At 44.0% G+C, this 17,272-nt stretch overlaps 1 protein-coding gene across 5 annotated transcripts in view; it reads left to right on the top strand.

The window, feature by feature from the left end:
- The window catches only part of PCM1 (pericentriolar material 1), a 2,166,942-nt gene that overhangs the window by 1,685,844 nt on the left and 463,826 nt on the right, over positions 1-17,272 (top strand). The gene's annotated exons all lie outside the window — the stretch shown is intronic.

Raw genomic sequence — 17,272 nt, 5'->3', positions numbered from 1 at the left:
TATTAAAAGTTGTTTTTAAAGTTTGATTAACAAACATTTACAACATCATCATCATGTTCAATTATTAAAATCATTTCATAGAAAATTAACTCATGTTCATACTATGTTAAATTAAAATCATCATTGTGCATCGTCATACGTGTTTATAAATTAAATCCAATTAAGTAGAACAAATTCATACTTTGGTCACGCGTTTGGCTTACTAATGTGTCAGGCAAATTCATACTTTTCTTCTACAATTAGATTATTAACAAGCTTAACATTAGAAATTAATTCATATTTTCTTTCTCCTCTAGTTCGAATTCCAGTTTTTCAAGAAATGCGCACAATAAGACAATTACTTTCGTTGAGTATCCCCACATAAATTTTTTCCAACACCATTCCCTTGCTTCCTCAGTCATGCCTAGAACCTGTGGACCGATTAACATATATCGCAAAGTTTCAAAGTATTCACAATGTACTGTAAGGTGTTTCAGATTTTCTATCCAGATTTTACCCACACAAAATCTACACCATGGTTTTTGTCCAACATTAGAGTTTTTTTTCCATTTAATGGTATTCTCAAAGGTGTGAAACAGATTGAGTTTAAATCTCAGATAGACTTGTCTCTGTTTGTTCGCCGGGAATTTAATCAAATAAGGTTTGCGGGGCAGTCTTGCTGTTGCAAATTTTGCCGCTTCAGTATATAACTTCTTTTCTTGCATATCTTCTATTGTTAATACCCAATCCTGCTCGTATAGGCGTTTTTTTACAAGTCCCATACGGAATTCTAGATCTATTGGTTTTAAACCAAATTTGGCCAGTATTTTTATCATACATTCCGAGAACTCCAACAGTGATTTGGGTATTCGTTTCCCAATCATGATTAGAAATTCCCCATACAATGAGTGTTGCTGTGGGAACAACATCTTTCCGTAATTTGTTAGCTGTCGCCAATGGTACCTGGTTGATAGAGCAGAAATTCCTAACTCCTGTCGTAAGATACAATTTGGAAGTGATTTTGGCAGTCTCAAAGTCGCTTTCCACAGTTGCCCTTGGATTTGATCTAATATTGAGTCTATATTACATAGACATAGATCCAATCCATAAAGTAGAATTGCTTCCACTTTCAGCATATAGAATTGAATAAGTGGTTCCATTGAAAATTTACAATGCTTTGCAAATACCATCCGCATTTGTGTCGCTAGAACATTTTTTTTTGCATTTAAGTTTGCAGACCATGTTTTTCTAGAAGGTGAGTCAATATCATCATATCCCAGATATCTCATATTTAATGCAATGGGCATATGGATGGTATTTATCGACCATTGCATTTTGGGAGATTTCTTTTTTAAGTTTTTTAATATGAATATACTTGACTTCTCAACATTGCATGTAAGGTTGTTTTTAAAAAGATATACTGCAAATATTTCCAGTTTTCTTTGTAGGCCATAAGGGGTTCGGTCAAAAATTAGAACATCATCTGCAAATGCAATCCATTGGATACGCAAATGTGCCAGTCTTGCTGGGTAGCTTAATTCCGAGTTCCATATTGACTCTATATCAGAGATATATAGGTTAAATAGGGTAGCTGCCAAGTTGCACCCCTGCTTTACCCCCACCTCGGTAATAATCGGGACTGTAGTTGAACCAGAGCTATTAATGCGGACCAAATATGAGGTGTTATAGTGCAATTTGGCCAACATTGCTATTAAATGAAGCGGAAACCCCATTTCATCCATCTTTGCCCAGAGAAGAGTCCTAATTACACAGTCGAAAGCTGCTGTTAAATCCACGGATGCCATATATAGTGGACCCGTGTTCGGAATATTCGTTTGTGCAATTAGGTGCGCCAAAACGGTTGCATTTAAAGCAGTTCCCATTCCGGCGCGAAAGCCAATCTGAAATTTCGATAGAATGTTCCGTTGCTTAATTACCGCCTTCAGCTGTTGTAAAAACAAGATAGCTAAGGTCTTGGCACTTGCATCCATCAAGGCAATCGGACGAAAATTGCTTGGATTTGTTTTGATCCCTTTCTTATGAATTGGGACTATAACCGATTGAAGCCAAGATGGAGGAACAGCAGAAGAGCAAATAATCTCGTCAAATTGAGTTTTTAAAATCGGAGCCCATAACTGAACGTTTTCTTTTAAAGCACATGGTGGAATGCAGTCTGGACCAGGCGCTCTTGATTTGTTCAATTTTCCAAGTGCCCATATGATATCCTCAAGTGACCAGCCCTCAAATTCATTCAACAATCTATTTGTAAATTTATCAACAAGTAATTTAAATCTTTCCGGTAAGGCAAATTTTCTTTTGTAATATTGTGTCCATGTTTCGGCACTTATACTCGAGCTTTGATTCACCGTTTGATGGAAGTCGTTACCCCTTCGGAGTGCCCACATCGAACGCCTGTCATTTTTGCACAATGCTGCTATCATTGTTTGGTTCATTGTATTATGAAGGTATATTCTATAATTCTTTATGCGATTGCCATATTTGTTGAGTACTTTTCGTTTCTGTTTATAGTATTCACTATTAGATAGACACATTTCATTTAATTGCAGAATTTCATTTTTCTTTTGTTTCCTTAAGATTGCAATTCTGGTAGCCATTAAGGCGACTACCGGCGGTTTTGTTATTTCTTTAGTTTTTTGAATTACCAAATACATGAGCGCTATTATAATAATTAGTGAAATTTGACTAATCGTTAAAACAATTGTTTGTGGTTCATGATTGTTGCTGTCGCAATATATTAACATCTTGATGATTACATTTAAGTTTTTACAAGTTTTGGTATTCCATCGGAGGGAAGCACCTGGTCGATCTTCCGAAATAAATATGCTAAGTGGGTCTAATAGCAATTTTGGAATCATTAATTGGAAATCTGCATATAAAATACGATGGTCACTCAATTCAGTCGTCGCGATCTCGACCCCCTTACAATCTGATGCTAGTTCCCCAGATACCGCAATGTAGTCGATACATGAAGATCTGTTATTTCGGGACCATGTGATCGCCTTTCCTGTTATGAGAAAGGGTAAAAAGTCTATGTTCCAGCGTTTAAAGAATTGTTTTAGTCGTATTCCCCGTCTCCTTGATGTCAGGGGTAAACTTTGTACATAACTTTGATTTTCGTTTTGCAGAGTTTCAGTACAATTTGAATTAAAATCTCCTCCTATGATTATTTTTACGTTAGACCACTTACAGAAAACTTCATCAAGCAGAGTATCCAAATCTTTCAGTAAAGAATCCACTGCGGTACCTAGTGGGTTATAGTATACTGATACTATTAAAACATAGTCCATAGATGATAGTCCTGTGTTAATTACAATTGCAATGTAGGATGTAGTTATAACGGTTGATAACAGGGAGTACCTCAGAGCAGTGTTTACCAGGATGGAGATCCCCCCTGATGGTCTCCCTCTATGTACTCGTTTTGCAAGTTTTGAATATGCTGTAAAGCCTCTGATTTCAAGTGGTTTAAGAGCCATGGTTTCCTGGCATAATATAATATCCGCAAACTCATGCGGGACATATCTAGTTGCCCAATTTTTGAGGTTTTTCAGCCCACATGAGTTCCATGATATTATTCTAAGGAGCTTTTTGCTACTACAAGTGATCTATAGTTGTTTCTTCCTTTCGATTTCCCAATATTGCCGGTAGCCAGGACCAATCTTTAGATACTGCAGAGATAGCAACCAACTGTGCCAAGACTGCCTTATCCATTAAATTATTTGCCTTATCCATAGATGCGTGATTATTTTTAGTTGTAATAGTTAAAGGAATTACCTCATTAAAGTTTTTAGCTTCATCAATAGTAGGAATTTGGAATACTGCCAGTCCCAACATTTTTAGCTCTCGTTTGTGATTCCAAATTAATTCAGCAATTATTGGGGATTGAAGTTCCAAAACCATCCTATGATTTTTTATGGATGGAAGAGTGATCCATATAATGTCGTTTGACACCAGCGTTCTTAGTGCAGGGATTTTTTTAAAGGTGTGTAATATGAATGATCTGTTCAAATCTTGATCACCATTAATTTCAGGAGTGCTAATCCAACCCAAGATTGTTGATATCGGCTTTACGGATGAATCTTTATCGGTAGGTATCTCCGTAGTCAGAGCTATTTTCTGCATCACTTCTTCCTCAGCTTGCTTAGCCAGTAAGTGACTTTGAGTTATGTTTTTTTTCCAGTTTCAGTCAGATACTGTAACTCCGACTTCTTCGTTCTATCTGCCTCCAATTGCACTGGGGATACGTTTTTTATTATATTTGGAGTCAGCCCCTCTAAGTACGGTATACAGTTTTGAACAGCTTGCTTGTGTGGAGGTATGGCTTTGTCACTGTACTTTCCCAATGGTGACCTATTGTCTTCTAATGAATCTGCTCCCACAATAGTCCTTTCAGTTGTTTTCTTATTGGGGATGGGTTTGTAAAACGCTGATAACAGTGATTGTTGAGAGGAGGACAGTGAGGCCGCAAATTCCTTCTGTTTGGCTGAGATAGATTTATCAGTCACAGATACTTTGATTGTTTCATTGTTGGTAGCAGCATTCAGTTGAAGTTGCAAAGCAAGACGACTTGCAATGGTAAGTTCATCTATATCAATCGTTGCATCTAGATCTGTCTTGCCAGCAGAGGCATCAATGTTCTCCTCAGTTTGTTTCCTCTTAGCATTCATTTTTTGATCAAAGTTAACATTTTGATCGTGATTTTTTAATTTTTTTTGTTTTTGAGTAGGGCTTTGTCTACTCAGTATTTTCTCATTTCTTGCGTTTAATCTGTTTATTGCTCGAATATGCAATCTTTTTTGTTTACGTGACAAGAATTGTTTTTGTCCTTGCGTTTCAGTGTGAGCCTCTTGTGGCGGAAGTACCAAATTCTCGCCCTTCTGCACCTTTTCCTCTTTTATTAATTCTACTAAATCAGATGGACTATCAGGTGATTGCCCAGAGACATTATTCTGTTCAATCAACTGGTTAGATCCATTTAGTTCTGTTATCGCGTCATTAGGCAGGTTAAAGAAAGTTAGCTGATCAATTTTCTCTGAATTGAGTTTTACCATTTGGCAAAGCTGCGCGTGTGAAAAAATGTGTATCGTATCTGTGTTTTTTGGTACATTCACTATCTGGGCAAACGTCGTGGGAAAACTATAAACTGGATCCCCCTCATTGTCTTTGGAAGGATCCTGTTGCTGTGTACCATATTTCTCTGTTTGAGATGCTGTTGTAACAGTGCATCTACAAGGGATACTGGGTGAGTAACAACCTTTCTCCTTTTTGTAATTTTCAGCAAAGATATAACCCTCTAATTTGTTAAGTTTGGAGGATATGGTGAGCAGCGCTGTTTTTATATCGCGGAGTTCATAATGCATATACTCATGACCCTTGTCAAGTAAGTTGAGAATCCTTGACATTACGGGGTAGGAGGCTTCAAAGCTCAAGAGATCCTCCGCATCAGGAGTAGATTTGGATTGAAAGTTCTCGTGTATTTCAGTCTTGGATAGTTTATTGTGAGTAGGTTCTCGCATGTCAGGTGAGGAACATACCACTCCCCTTTTTACTTGGGGAGGGCCATCATTGCACAAATCACTAGGGACTTGCTCAGAGACTGAGTTTTCTAAGTTATAAAAATTGACAGATTCTGATGGTAAAGTGCATGGGATATCACAATGAAGATGTACTTGGTGTTTGCCAATTAGCCGTGCTGTCACTGGTGTTGACGGGCCGTCAGACAATACGATCCGCTTCTCCAATTCCATTAATACAGCAGGAGCTAAGATCGAAATGTCAGAAGGTGGCCCTATATTAGTGTCTTCCATACTACCCAAGGCATGATTATTCACTGTTTCTGGCTCTGGAACACTTAGGAAACTTCTCCTTGTTGTATTTGAATTAACATGATTCCCGTGATTATTAATAGCACTAATTTCATGCGTTAGATTGTCATTCATATTGTCACTATTTGGTACAATAGGCTTTTTACCTCCATACATATCATCCAATTTTTTCGTTGTAGCCTCAATGGTACGTATTTTCGGAGTAATTATCGTTTCCTTTAGCCCACTCCGTAGTCGGGAGGACATAATTTTGAATGCAGCAAGAAACACAAGCCTTGTTCAAAATAGTGATAGATCACAGGCCCGAGTATTAGTCTTAGTCTATTTTTTTTTAATCCATTCAGGGGTATAAACCTCTGAGTAAAAAGGGTTAACCTCTCAAACTATGGCAAAATAGTGGCACGTACAATAGAGGTTAAATCTCACGGTTTTTCTTAGAATCTCACGGCCCCCTCACCTACCGGCACAAGTCGATTAGGGAGAGATATTCGACCCACAAACTCTGGGGCGTGCCCTCCTAGCCTCCCAGCTCCTCGCTTCCAGCGCACCGCGAACAGCAAACAGTACTTGTGTTGTACTTGGCGGTGCGCGCGCGGTGCGCTGGGAGCAGTCCACTTAAGGAGGCAGAAAGGGGCGTTTCCCTGCAGGAGGCGGAGCCTCCGCTCCGGAAGGAACCTAAACAAAAAGAAAACAGTTTTATGTCAGGTTAATGCGAACAACACGCTTCAAGTCCATGCAGTTCTCTACTCTATCTAAACAACACAACTTCCCAATTGTTAAGCTGTGTGCTCACTGTGCACAGGGTGCACACCTACACCTAATGCTGCCCTCTTACTAAGGCAGGATCTGGTTTGTACCAAACCCCCGGAGTTGGAAGTTTTTCAAAGAAAGTCACCTAATTCTTTAGGAAGTCAGGCAGGATCTGGTGTATCAGCCTAAGACGTCCTCCGGTCGGCGGGATCCTTCCACACGTTCGAATCCTCGACGCGCAGAACGGTCCACGGGCAGTCCAAGGAAACAGGCAGGAAACAAGCAGCAAACCCAGCAAACAGTACTTGTGTTGCCCTTCTCATCACCAGTCTGTCCCATTCCAGGCCCGCACATATGTTAAAATCCCCACCTGTGATGGTGATCCCTGCCGCCCCCTCCAGTACTTTCAAAAAATGTATGGACCCTGGTTGGGACTGTAAATTGACTGAGTCTCAAATTCACTATACGCTCTCTGACTCGCACCACTCTTCCCTCCACACTCCTTGCCACATACCCCACCTCCAGTCTCTCCCCAGAAATATAGCCCCCTGCCCCGCCCCATCTTTACATCTCCCAAGGCTCGAAAAGACTTGACCCACCATCCTTCCTGGTATTCTCCGCTCTTTACCTTTCTTGTACCTCATTTCTTGTACAAATAGAATGTCCAGGTTGCATTGATGAAATTCATGCGAAGCTGTTTGCAATAATCCCGGTTAGCCTACCCTACTGTTTCCCGTTACCCTGCTTCACCACTCGGTTCCCACAATGGACTCCCCTTCCTCAGCCGTACCCAGCGAAGGACTCGGTCTACTCCTGAATGGTGCTTTGTAAGGATGCAAAGTCCCCCTCCCCCCACCCTTTCCTGAAAACCAACCCATTCACCCTCTTCCAGTGCCCAACCATCCCCCCTTAACCATTAAGATATACTGAGAACCCATTCCCTCATGGGCCGCCTGGAATAATACCCTGCTCCCCCCCAGCCTTCAACTTCAGGTCCCCCGTCTTATTGCTCCCACTGACCTCCTCACCTAGACTCTTGCCTCCTTAATGTTACCCCCTCTCACACCCTCGGCATAAGCCGACGGGGCCCCCTCCTCCCTCACCCCCCCATTCCCACCAGCCATGTTTCAGAGTCCTTCAGGTTTTACCTTGCCAGGTCCTCCCTACTCTAGTCTCTCAGCCGTTCCCTGAAGGAGACGTGCTCATCTTTCTAAACCTCTGAGCCCCTTATATTCCTTCTTGTGGCGGACTCCGCCGTCTTGTTGTCATGTGGCAGTCAGTCTTTGTCCCATTGTGCATCTGATGTCTCTGTCCTCGCTTCTTTGACATGCGTAAGCATTCGGGTGGTTTCCGCACTCTTCTTAACCATATAGTCCTCCCGCCAAAACTTGAGAACAAACTCGAAGTTCCCACGATACCTGATGTTGTGAGCCGTCAGCCATGTTGTCAACTGCCTACTGTCCTCCTCCTTGCAAGCGTTAGGCCAGACAAATCTTGAAAGACCTTCACCTTGGAGCCTTCGAAGTCGGTGTCCCCTTCTTCCTTGCTTTTAAGAACACTTCCATATTTTCCTTATAGTAGTGGCATTTCACCACTGCTGACCTCAGTCCCCTGTCTGCGCCATCTCCTCTGTGCGCTGCCATCTCCTCTGTGCGCTCTGTTGCAAGCTACCTCCTGTCCACCTGTTTCTCCAAAGATGTCTTCACTTTCCTCTCTACCTCCCTGGGGGTTCATTTTATTTTTTGTATTTTTTTGGACATTTGTATGACGCCTATACACAAGTGTTTCCAGGTGCCCCTGGTGTCTCCCATAGTACTAGAACTCAAGTTGTTGCTTTCTCTGTTTTCCATTTCGTCCACGCTCCGGGTCATCTCCATCTCCCTGGCCTCAAATCTCATTTCCATTACTTCCTCAAATAATTGATTGTTCCCTATTTTCTCCAGTCTATCCTCTACCTTCGAGACTCTGCTCTTTAACTGAGAGACTGACATCTGAATATCAGACCGTAGTGCCTGAATTTAGGGTAGGATGCAGAGTATGTCCGCCTTTGTTGCTCCCGTCATCATCCACTACTCATGTCAACACACCACTTCTCTGGTATCACTGGGGTGCCCAGATCCCCTGCTGTGCTTAGCATGGGTGCTCTGCACTGTCTGTATCCTCCAGTCCCTCCTGGGTCACCGCCCACTACAAAGCACCCTCTTGGTGCCCATACTGCTCCTTCTCACCTCCAGCTCCTGCTGTGCCCCGGTCGAGTTTTCTTTCCGGCCACCCTTGTTGACTTGCCCTTTGGCGAGCACTCTTTTTCCACCTCTGCACTGTCTCTCACTGCTTCCTCCCAATTGGGGCCACTGGACCCACCCACTGTATGGCTCTGCTCTAGAGGAGGTGGGGTGGAGGGTCTGGGCAGCTTCTGACTCTATGTATGGACACCCAGTGGGCCTTTGCTTTCCTGTGCCGGCCCCCTTTTCCTGCCTTTGCTCGACCTCCAGCAGGTCCTGCTATGTGGAGTCTTCCACGCTGGGTGTCCCCTGCGGGTTAGACCCTCCACTCTTAGCTCCCCGCAGAGCCTCACCTTCTCTGGCGCCGGTTGCTCCCCAGCCAGCCACTAATGCCTCGCCTGCTTCTCACCAGCCGTTCCTTGAAAGCCTGCGCTCTCCTGTCTCCCAGCATTGCCCGCTTTGCGATGTGTTGTGTGCAGGGCGTCCCCTGCATGCAGGAACTTCTAATTTCGGCTCTTCCGCTGGGCCTCTCGCCTCTTCTGGGTACCGACCTTCTCCACCCTACCGCCCGCCCCTTCCCTATCTCCCTCATGCTTCTCTGCTGTTTTTCTCCCCTGTCCTCCGGGGGTGACCATGCTCCCGCTGTGACACTCCCCACACCAGAGGCCTCACTGCTCCAGGCCTCCCTGTTGCCCTGCCGTACATGCGACGTACAGCGTTCCGGGGCTACCATATTGCGCCATCGTCCTTCTGCTGTTAGACACCTCTCCTCCCATCAACTTTCTGCCCCCACTCTCTCCAGGGGGGAATACAGGGGTCCACACCCACGGCACTCTTTTATGGCAGGGTCAGCTGTGGAGTAGTGCTGTCTCATGCAACCATCTTGGTCTGCGCCCCCTAGCAGTCTCATCTGTTTTATTTTTAATGGGTGCTTATCTGGCTTTGAAGTGAACTGCTGTAGCAGATGACTCACCTTGATTTCTGAGTTGTATATGAGGCATAGCACTTTTCTTTGTTATGGTCTCGAGGAAGACAGTTACACACCCGGTGCGTATCAACATATGGGAATTTGGGTTTTGCAGGACGGGCAGAATTTAAATGGAGTTTTTGCCATTGATCCCAAAGAAACTCTGTAAGCTTTCATCTTTTAGAAATAGGGAGAAAAGAGGAGTTCTAAGCCGCCTACCTTTTTTTTTTTTTTTTTTTTTTTTTTTTTTTTTTTACGGTTCCCCATGACACACACTCTTCCAAACTTATGTCTTTTAGTGTTGCGGCTTGACTATGCTAAGAAGTCCTTGTCCATCTGTGCTTCTAATTTCAACGTCGAGAATGGGTGTTGTTGATGAAGTGATTCAGTGCACGATGTCTGGCATATCGTGAATTATAATTGCGCTCAGAGCTGAGTGACAACCTTACTTATAAACTCTTGTGTTTTTGCATCCAACCCTTTGGCGTAAAAAGAACAATCTGAGGACTTGGATGCATGAAGTAGCTTGAATAACTGTAGCCATAGACTAGGAATTGTTATTGGAACACCCCCATAAACTCCATTTTGAATTTGAAAACAAAACTAGATGTATTACTCTGCCCCAACCACTGGATGTCTGCCTATGCATAGCATGTGAATTGAAGCAGATTGACAAGCCTCAGAAATTTGTCAGCAGGCTTCCTGTAGGAACTATATCTCAGCCACTGACTGTTGAGATGGATTTTCAAAAACATCCCTCCATAGGTCCCTATGGAGGCATCCCTTTCTTTCTCCAGCATGGGGTCTGGCATAGAATCACATGCTCATGAATATTCCCCGCTGTCTGTAAAAAGAAAAAGCAGTTTCACTTTATCCTTAAAACTGCATTTATCCTCTAAACCAATCACTGTCCTTTGGGTCATACTGCCCCCATCCAATGACAGTCGTCTCCCTAAGCTCCACCCCTGATGGCCATCTTCAGATTTTTACTGCACATTTCTGTGTTGGGGGGGTCCTCTCTTCTTGCTCTTCGAGCCGTTTTTGATAATTCTATTTTTTTCAATTAAAATAGTGTTTTTGACCAGTTTTGGTCCATTGTTCGCCCACAGGTGGACTACCAGCAGCGGGTAACAGTTGTCGGCGAAGAACTTTCATCGCAGATCTTCTCTTCAAAGTTTCGAGAGGCCCAGGTTTGGGTCTACTTCGTGCCTTCCTCCATGTCCAAGGAGCCTCTTCAAGATGTGCGCAAAATGTGGAATGATAAAGGTATATGTCGAAGAAACATTGGCATCACAAATGTTTGTATTGCCTGCATCTGCACTACAATGCGGAAGGATGTGAGATTTGCTGTAGTGTTTCGATGAAAACGAAAAAGGACTGGTATAGCAGGTTAGCAGCATGGCTCAAGTTGGGGCAAGGCCTCTGACGATGCTTCCGGGCACGTTCATGCCTCATCCAGGACCAGCCGCTCTCATGAGCGAACTCCCTCGGAGAAGAGGTTGAGATACTTTGAGTGTGCCCTATTCCTCGGGGTCCAAAAGAAGGCCAAGGTCCATGCTATGGATCCTGGTGGGGTCACCGCGGCCACAGGTCCTAGTTATGGAAGGACACGATCACCATCGCTGTCTACATCCAGAGCGAGCCAGCCAGTGAGGGGCGCTCCCTCCAAGAGGAAGTCCTTAACCTAACCTCTACGAAGCTTTGTCTACTGTCTTCAGATAACCCTGTGAAGGAGAGGTCTTCAGGTGGCTCTGCTCGTCTCCCTTCGACGTCAACATCAACGGCCAAGACGACTTAGTCGACTGCTTCGTCGTCAGAGACATCCACTTCATTGAAGACCACGACCTTTGGGATCCACCTGGTCGACGACTCATTAAGCAGAAACCTGTGCAGTTCCCTCTGGGACCACTGCAAAAGATTTAAGACTACAGGTGTTTGGCAGTGAACCCACTTGGTTGCAGTCTGTACCACACAGATTCACTTGGTAGCTGTGGCTGAGCAGTCAGACTTCCCTCAAGAAGAGTTAGGCAGTATACAGAGTATTCACAATAGGTCAAAAGAACACAGTAGAACAAGCAAACACTGACCAGAACTTGGTGTAAAAGAGATATAATTATTTATTTAAAACCACATCTAGTAAAACACACAGGCACTAATATTAAGCAGTTCAAAAACGCGGTCACTAAAAGATACACACTCCCTTAAAAGAATATTAGACAAGTCTTAAGTAAAGCCCCACTTATTTTCAGACAGCGGTGAGCGCTTAACGCAGATGGCACTCCAATAATTCGTTTTAAAAGGGAGAGAAAAGCAGAGTATAAATTGAAACAGATCCCAACACTTTCACAGGAACACAGCAAGAGAGGAAGGCACAGTCAAACTGTGAAGTTAGAGTTCAAAAGGCCGGATCCACTTTAAGAGGCTCAGAACGAAATGTGTCCAAGGTCACACGGTTGAAAAGTGCACAAAAGTCTCAAAGGTTCAGAAAGAGTTGGACCAAAAGAAAGGGACCAGTTAGATGGTCAAGGCGGTCAAGGCGGCTGGCCCAGTCCAGAAGGTTAAGGGATTATTATTACCTTGTAGCAATGTTTAGAAAGGGAGGCCTGGCGGACACAGTACCTTAAAGTGGTGAGAATACTCCAGCGGGGGCAGTTGTTCCTGGCAGCGGATTCAAGTCTTTGATTCGTCCGGGTGAAGAGAGGATCTCGTCGGGGAGGAAGACAGGAGTCCGTTGCAATGCCAGGGAAGAAACCAGCCGCAGAGTTCTCAGGTAAAAGGAGCGGTCCTTTTATTCGCGGTCCAGTGGTAAGTGGCTATCCGGTTGCCGGGTGCTTGGCACGGGCAATTCGACCACAAGACGTCCTGGGATGCGAAGAAAAGAAGGTAAACTGGTTGTGCCCACCAGTCAGGGGAAGAAGACTCTCCAGCAGGGAGATCTTCTCTGTCGTCTGTCGTCGGGAAGTGGCGAGTCGGTTCCGCCGGGCTCCACCGGTGGTGTCGTCGTAGCAGGTTGGCTCAGCTTCTCCCTCGTCGGATTTTCCGGTCCTGTGGCGACTTTTGAAGTTCCAGTCCCCAAAGCCCTGCTTTTATGCCGCACACCCCCATGCACTCAGCCTAGCTGTCAATCAAACATGCTAAGTGGTGAGCCGGCCGGCTCACCACTTTGGCCAATCACACAAGAGTGCGACTTCAGTTACCAAGGTAACTCAGTCCAGGGTGCCTAAACCCCCTCCCACACCCCCCCGGTACCCAGACAGAGTGGCACCACTTTTGGAGGCTTCTGTGGAGAAGCCCACCAAAAAGTGGAACAAAGGGCTCGACTTAGGTTGGAGTCACAGAAGAGAACACAAACGCCATTTTAGAATAGAGTCCTGGCAAAAAATACCAACCCTTGGACTAACTACTGTCTCCCAGGGCATGTAAAGTCACCATTGTCTTTACTAGTCTCAAATTGTGAACAGAACCAGTACAAACCATCATATTGTGGAAGTACTGGTAGGGGTAATTAGATTGCCCCTGGGTCTGTTTTTCGAGGGGGCACTGTGCAGTCCCCCCTTTCTGGCTGATGGCAGTGGTTACCACGCGAAATATTCCACCGGAATATTTCCTATGGGATTTTCCCATTCATTTTAAACGCACCACTTTTTTGGTGCAATGTTAAAGATACCGCCGGGTTATTTATTTAATATTTATCCCCCGGTTGGGTCTTTTTTCCAGGACTCGGTTTTAAAATGGCGTTTGTGTTCGCCTCTGCAACTCCAACCCAAGTCGAGCCCTTTGTTCCACTTTTGGCGGGCTTCTGCACAGAAGCCTCCAAAAAAGTGGTGCCACTCTGTCTGGGTCTACAGGATGTGTGGGAGGGGGGGAATAGGCATCCTGGACTGAGTTGCCTCGGCAACTCAAGTCGCACTCTTGTGTGATTGGCCCAGTGGTGAGCCCCCCGGCTCACCGCTTAGCATGTTTGAGTGACAGCTAGGACTGATGAATGGGGGTTTTCTGCATAAAAGCAGGGCTTTGGGGACTGGAACTTCAGAAGTCGCCACAGGACCAAAGAATCCGAAGCAGGAGAAGCTGAGCCGACCTGCAACAACACCACCAACGGTGGAGCCCTGCTGAACCGTCTCACCACTTCCCAACGACAGAAAAGATCTTCATCCCGGAGAGTCCTCTTCCTCTGAACTGGTGGGGATAACCAGTTTGCTCTCTTTTCGCCTTCCTGGATCGTCTCGTGGTCGAATCGCCTGTGCCAAGCACCCCGGCGGCCGGATAGCCACACTTCACCACTACCGCGAATAAAAGGGTAGTACCTTTTAACAGGGAAACTCCACGGCTGGTTTCTTCCCTGGCAGTGCAATGACCTCCATCTTTCCTCCACTTCGAGATCTTCTCTTCCCCTGGACGAAGCACCGACTTGCACCCGCTGCCAGGAACAACTGCCCCCACTGGAGCTTTCTCTCCATTTCAGGTACTGTGTCCCACCTGGTCTCTCTTGCAACAAACTGTTCAAGGTGTCCCGTAAATCCTTGACACTCTATCCTGGGGTGACCTGGGACCTGTTAACTAACTTTTCTGAACTGATCCAACTCCTTTTTAAACTATCTGCAAAGACTTTTAAAGTGTACTTCAACTGTGTGATCTTGGGCACATTCCGCCTTGCTCTCTCCATAGGCCAGGCCCACTCTTGAACTTCCTTTCTCTACAGTAGACTCTGCCTTTCTTGACTTGCTGTGGTTCTTTTAAAAGTGTTGTTATTGTGTGCTTGCCTAATTCTGCCTTTTCCCTCCCTTTTTAAATAATTATTGGAGTGCCATCTTGGTTAAGCGCTCACCTCTGTATTGATAATAAGTGGTGTTCTTTTCCTAAGACTTGTCGAATAATTAATCGGGGATGTGTATATATTTCTAGTGACTGTGTTTGGACTTGCTTGACATATTAGTGCCAGTGTATTTTTACAAGTATGTTTTTAAATAAATAATTATATACTTTTATACCAAAGCTCTGGTCAGTGTTTGCTTGTGCTACTGTGTTGTGGTACCTAATGTGTATACTCTATATACTGCCCAACTCCTCTTGAGAGAAGTCTGACTGCTCAGCCACAGCTACCAGGTAAATCTGGGTGGTACAGACTGCTATCAATTGGGTTTACTGCCAACACCTGTAGTCTTAAAATGTTTGCAGTGGTCCCTAAGGGAACTGCACAGGTTTCTGCCTAACAAGCAGTACCTGGTGCTGTCCGAATAATTGTATGGTTGTATTGCAGTAGTAGTAGTGGTAGTAAAGTTATGGTTGCTTTATAAATCATAACTTGTCCATTTGTCTGATTTTATCAATGTGTGTTGCCACCATAACTTCTATTAGATGAGTGTGAAAGATTTCCCTCAGATAGGTGGAATCTGCCAGATTTTTTTTAATGTTTGGAGTTCGAGTAAATGTATTCTGCCATGAAAGTCAAATCTGCTATACAGTCTATAGGTAGCTCTTTGGAATAAGAGAGGGAGGGTAAGGAATGTGCAGGTGAAACAGTGGGATGCGCACTATTTAGGTAAGAAGAAATGTCCGATTTGGAAAGAAGCAGGAACAGGTGAAGATGAATCTACTAAAGGGGCTGATGGAGCATAAGGGAATAACCTTATTAACCTAATTAGAAATATCAGGAAGGATTAAGAATAAAAGTTTGGAAGGGTCAGGAGGAGGTTGAGAAAGGATAAGATTGAGAAGTTGGAATAGAAGGCGCGAGCGTGTGGAAAAGGCACAAGGTGAAATCAGACAAGTGTTTTTTGGCAGCTATCAATCAAGGAGTCGTCCTTAGAGGAAAATAAGTTGAGGTCCCTAGGACAGTATTTTATTTTTTTCTTTACCAGCGCTGCTCTGCCAGACCAACTGAAGCACGTAGAGAAAGAAGCTGACCCAGAGTTGGGGAGATTTACTAGAAGGAATAAAAGAGATCACCAGATAGTGTAGAGGAAGTAGCAGATCTAAGTAAATACATGAAATGCCTGTAGATGAGGTAAAACGGTTGAGAGCAAAGAAAGGAAGAGGGTATAAAAACCAATAGGTCTCCATGAAGAAAAGCAGAAGTAGGAGAAGGAAGAGTAAAAAAGGAGAATGATAGAAATTATCAATAAAATAATAATTGATTTGAGAACTTGGCTTGGGAGACTCTGCAGCATCCAACAGAAGAAAATATCATATGGATACAAAACCCTGAGACACGAGAGGCCGGAGAAGAATATTGAAAAAGATATGGAAGATGCATGAGTTGTTGAAAAATGTCATTTGAAATCACCAAGAAGAAAATAGACAAAATGAAGCAGTACTCAAGAAATAGATTCTGTCATCACAGAACGAAGATGGACGCCCCAGAGGATGATGCCCAAGAAGAAAAGCCAATGGATAGTATTTGGAAAAAGGACAGAAATGATACTCAAAGTAAAAATATGAAGGAAGATTACAATATGTGTAAGAAAGATAACAGGAAGAATTAAACCGTTTACCTGTACAGCTCCCTTTACCTGAACAGCAAGGATTATGAGAGAAATGTGTAAGAGTGGATGAGAGACACCGGGGTAGTAGTGTTAGATGGGGAGATCAATATATCTATTAAATCTAAGAGTGAAGAATTGAATGTTACTTTTTACATATTGAGTGGGCCATAATAATAAACATATAGAGACGGAGGGGTTCTAGGTCATTTTTAAAAATGTTTGTAGGTCACCCAATCAAGACCGATATTTTTTTTTTTATTATTTTTTTAATTTTTATTATTTACGGCTGCTTTAAGGCAGCCTAAAAAAACAAAAAAAGGACATTTTTATTCACCCCTCCTCCCCCACCCTCCACTCCTACCCTCTCTTGCCCCATTTGTTAAAAAATGGGGGGTTGCCCCCAAAACACCCCTCCCTCAGCCCCTGCCGCCTCCCTCCCCTCCCAAGACTCCAACCCCCACCATTACACGCACACACCCACGTAACCACATACACCCAACACACAACCACACACGCGTACTTACCCGTTATCCCTCTTGGCCGCTTACGGGACCTGGTATGCCTGTGCGCACTCATGTGCGTCACAGGGGCTGTCAGTTCGATTTAGAAAGACTGCTCAGTGCGGTCGCAGAGCGGTCTTTTGAATAGGCTTTTTTTTCTTTCTTTTTTTAAAAAAGGTCATACAACCTAATACCGCCAGAGGAAGATTAGAGTAGAGCAAGGGGATAAAATAGATCACAAGTGCTGTAGGTGTTGATTTTTTGGATTGGAGGAAATCTTGCTAATCATTCTACACATTTAAAAGGCGTCTTTTCCTGTGACGGCTCTCAAAGGCCTAAAGAAGAGACACCTTTATCCATCAGCACTCCTAGATGCTTGATCTTCTCAGTGGGTGTGAAATGTTTTTTTTGGCAGGGTAATGTTCTTGGTTTTACTTGGCTTTAAAGAGATTGATGAGGAAACAATTATTTTTATTGCAAAGGAAATGGTGGGTTCGAATTTGGGAACATCACATTGGCTGATTGA

Source organism: Ambystoma mexicanum, chromosome 6q (genome assembly GCF_040938575.1).
Source record: "Ambystoma mexicanum isolate Mex_15411 chromosome 6q, UKY_AmexF1_1, whole genome shotgun sequence".
NCBI classification, from domain to species: Eukaryota; Metazoa; Chordata; class Amphibia; order Caudata; family Ambystomatidae; genus Ambystoma; species Ambystoma mexicanum.
The sequence above is the reverse complement of the archived record's forward strand: the minus strand, read 5'-3'. Positions and strand labels throughout refer to the sequence as shown.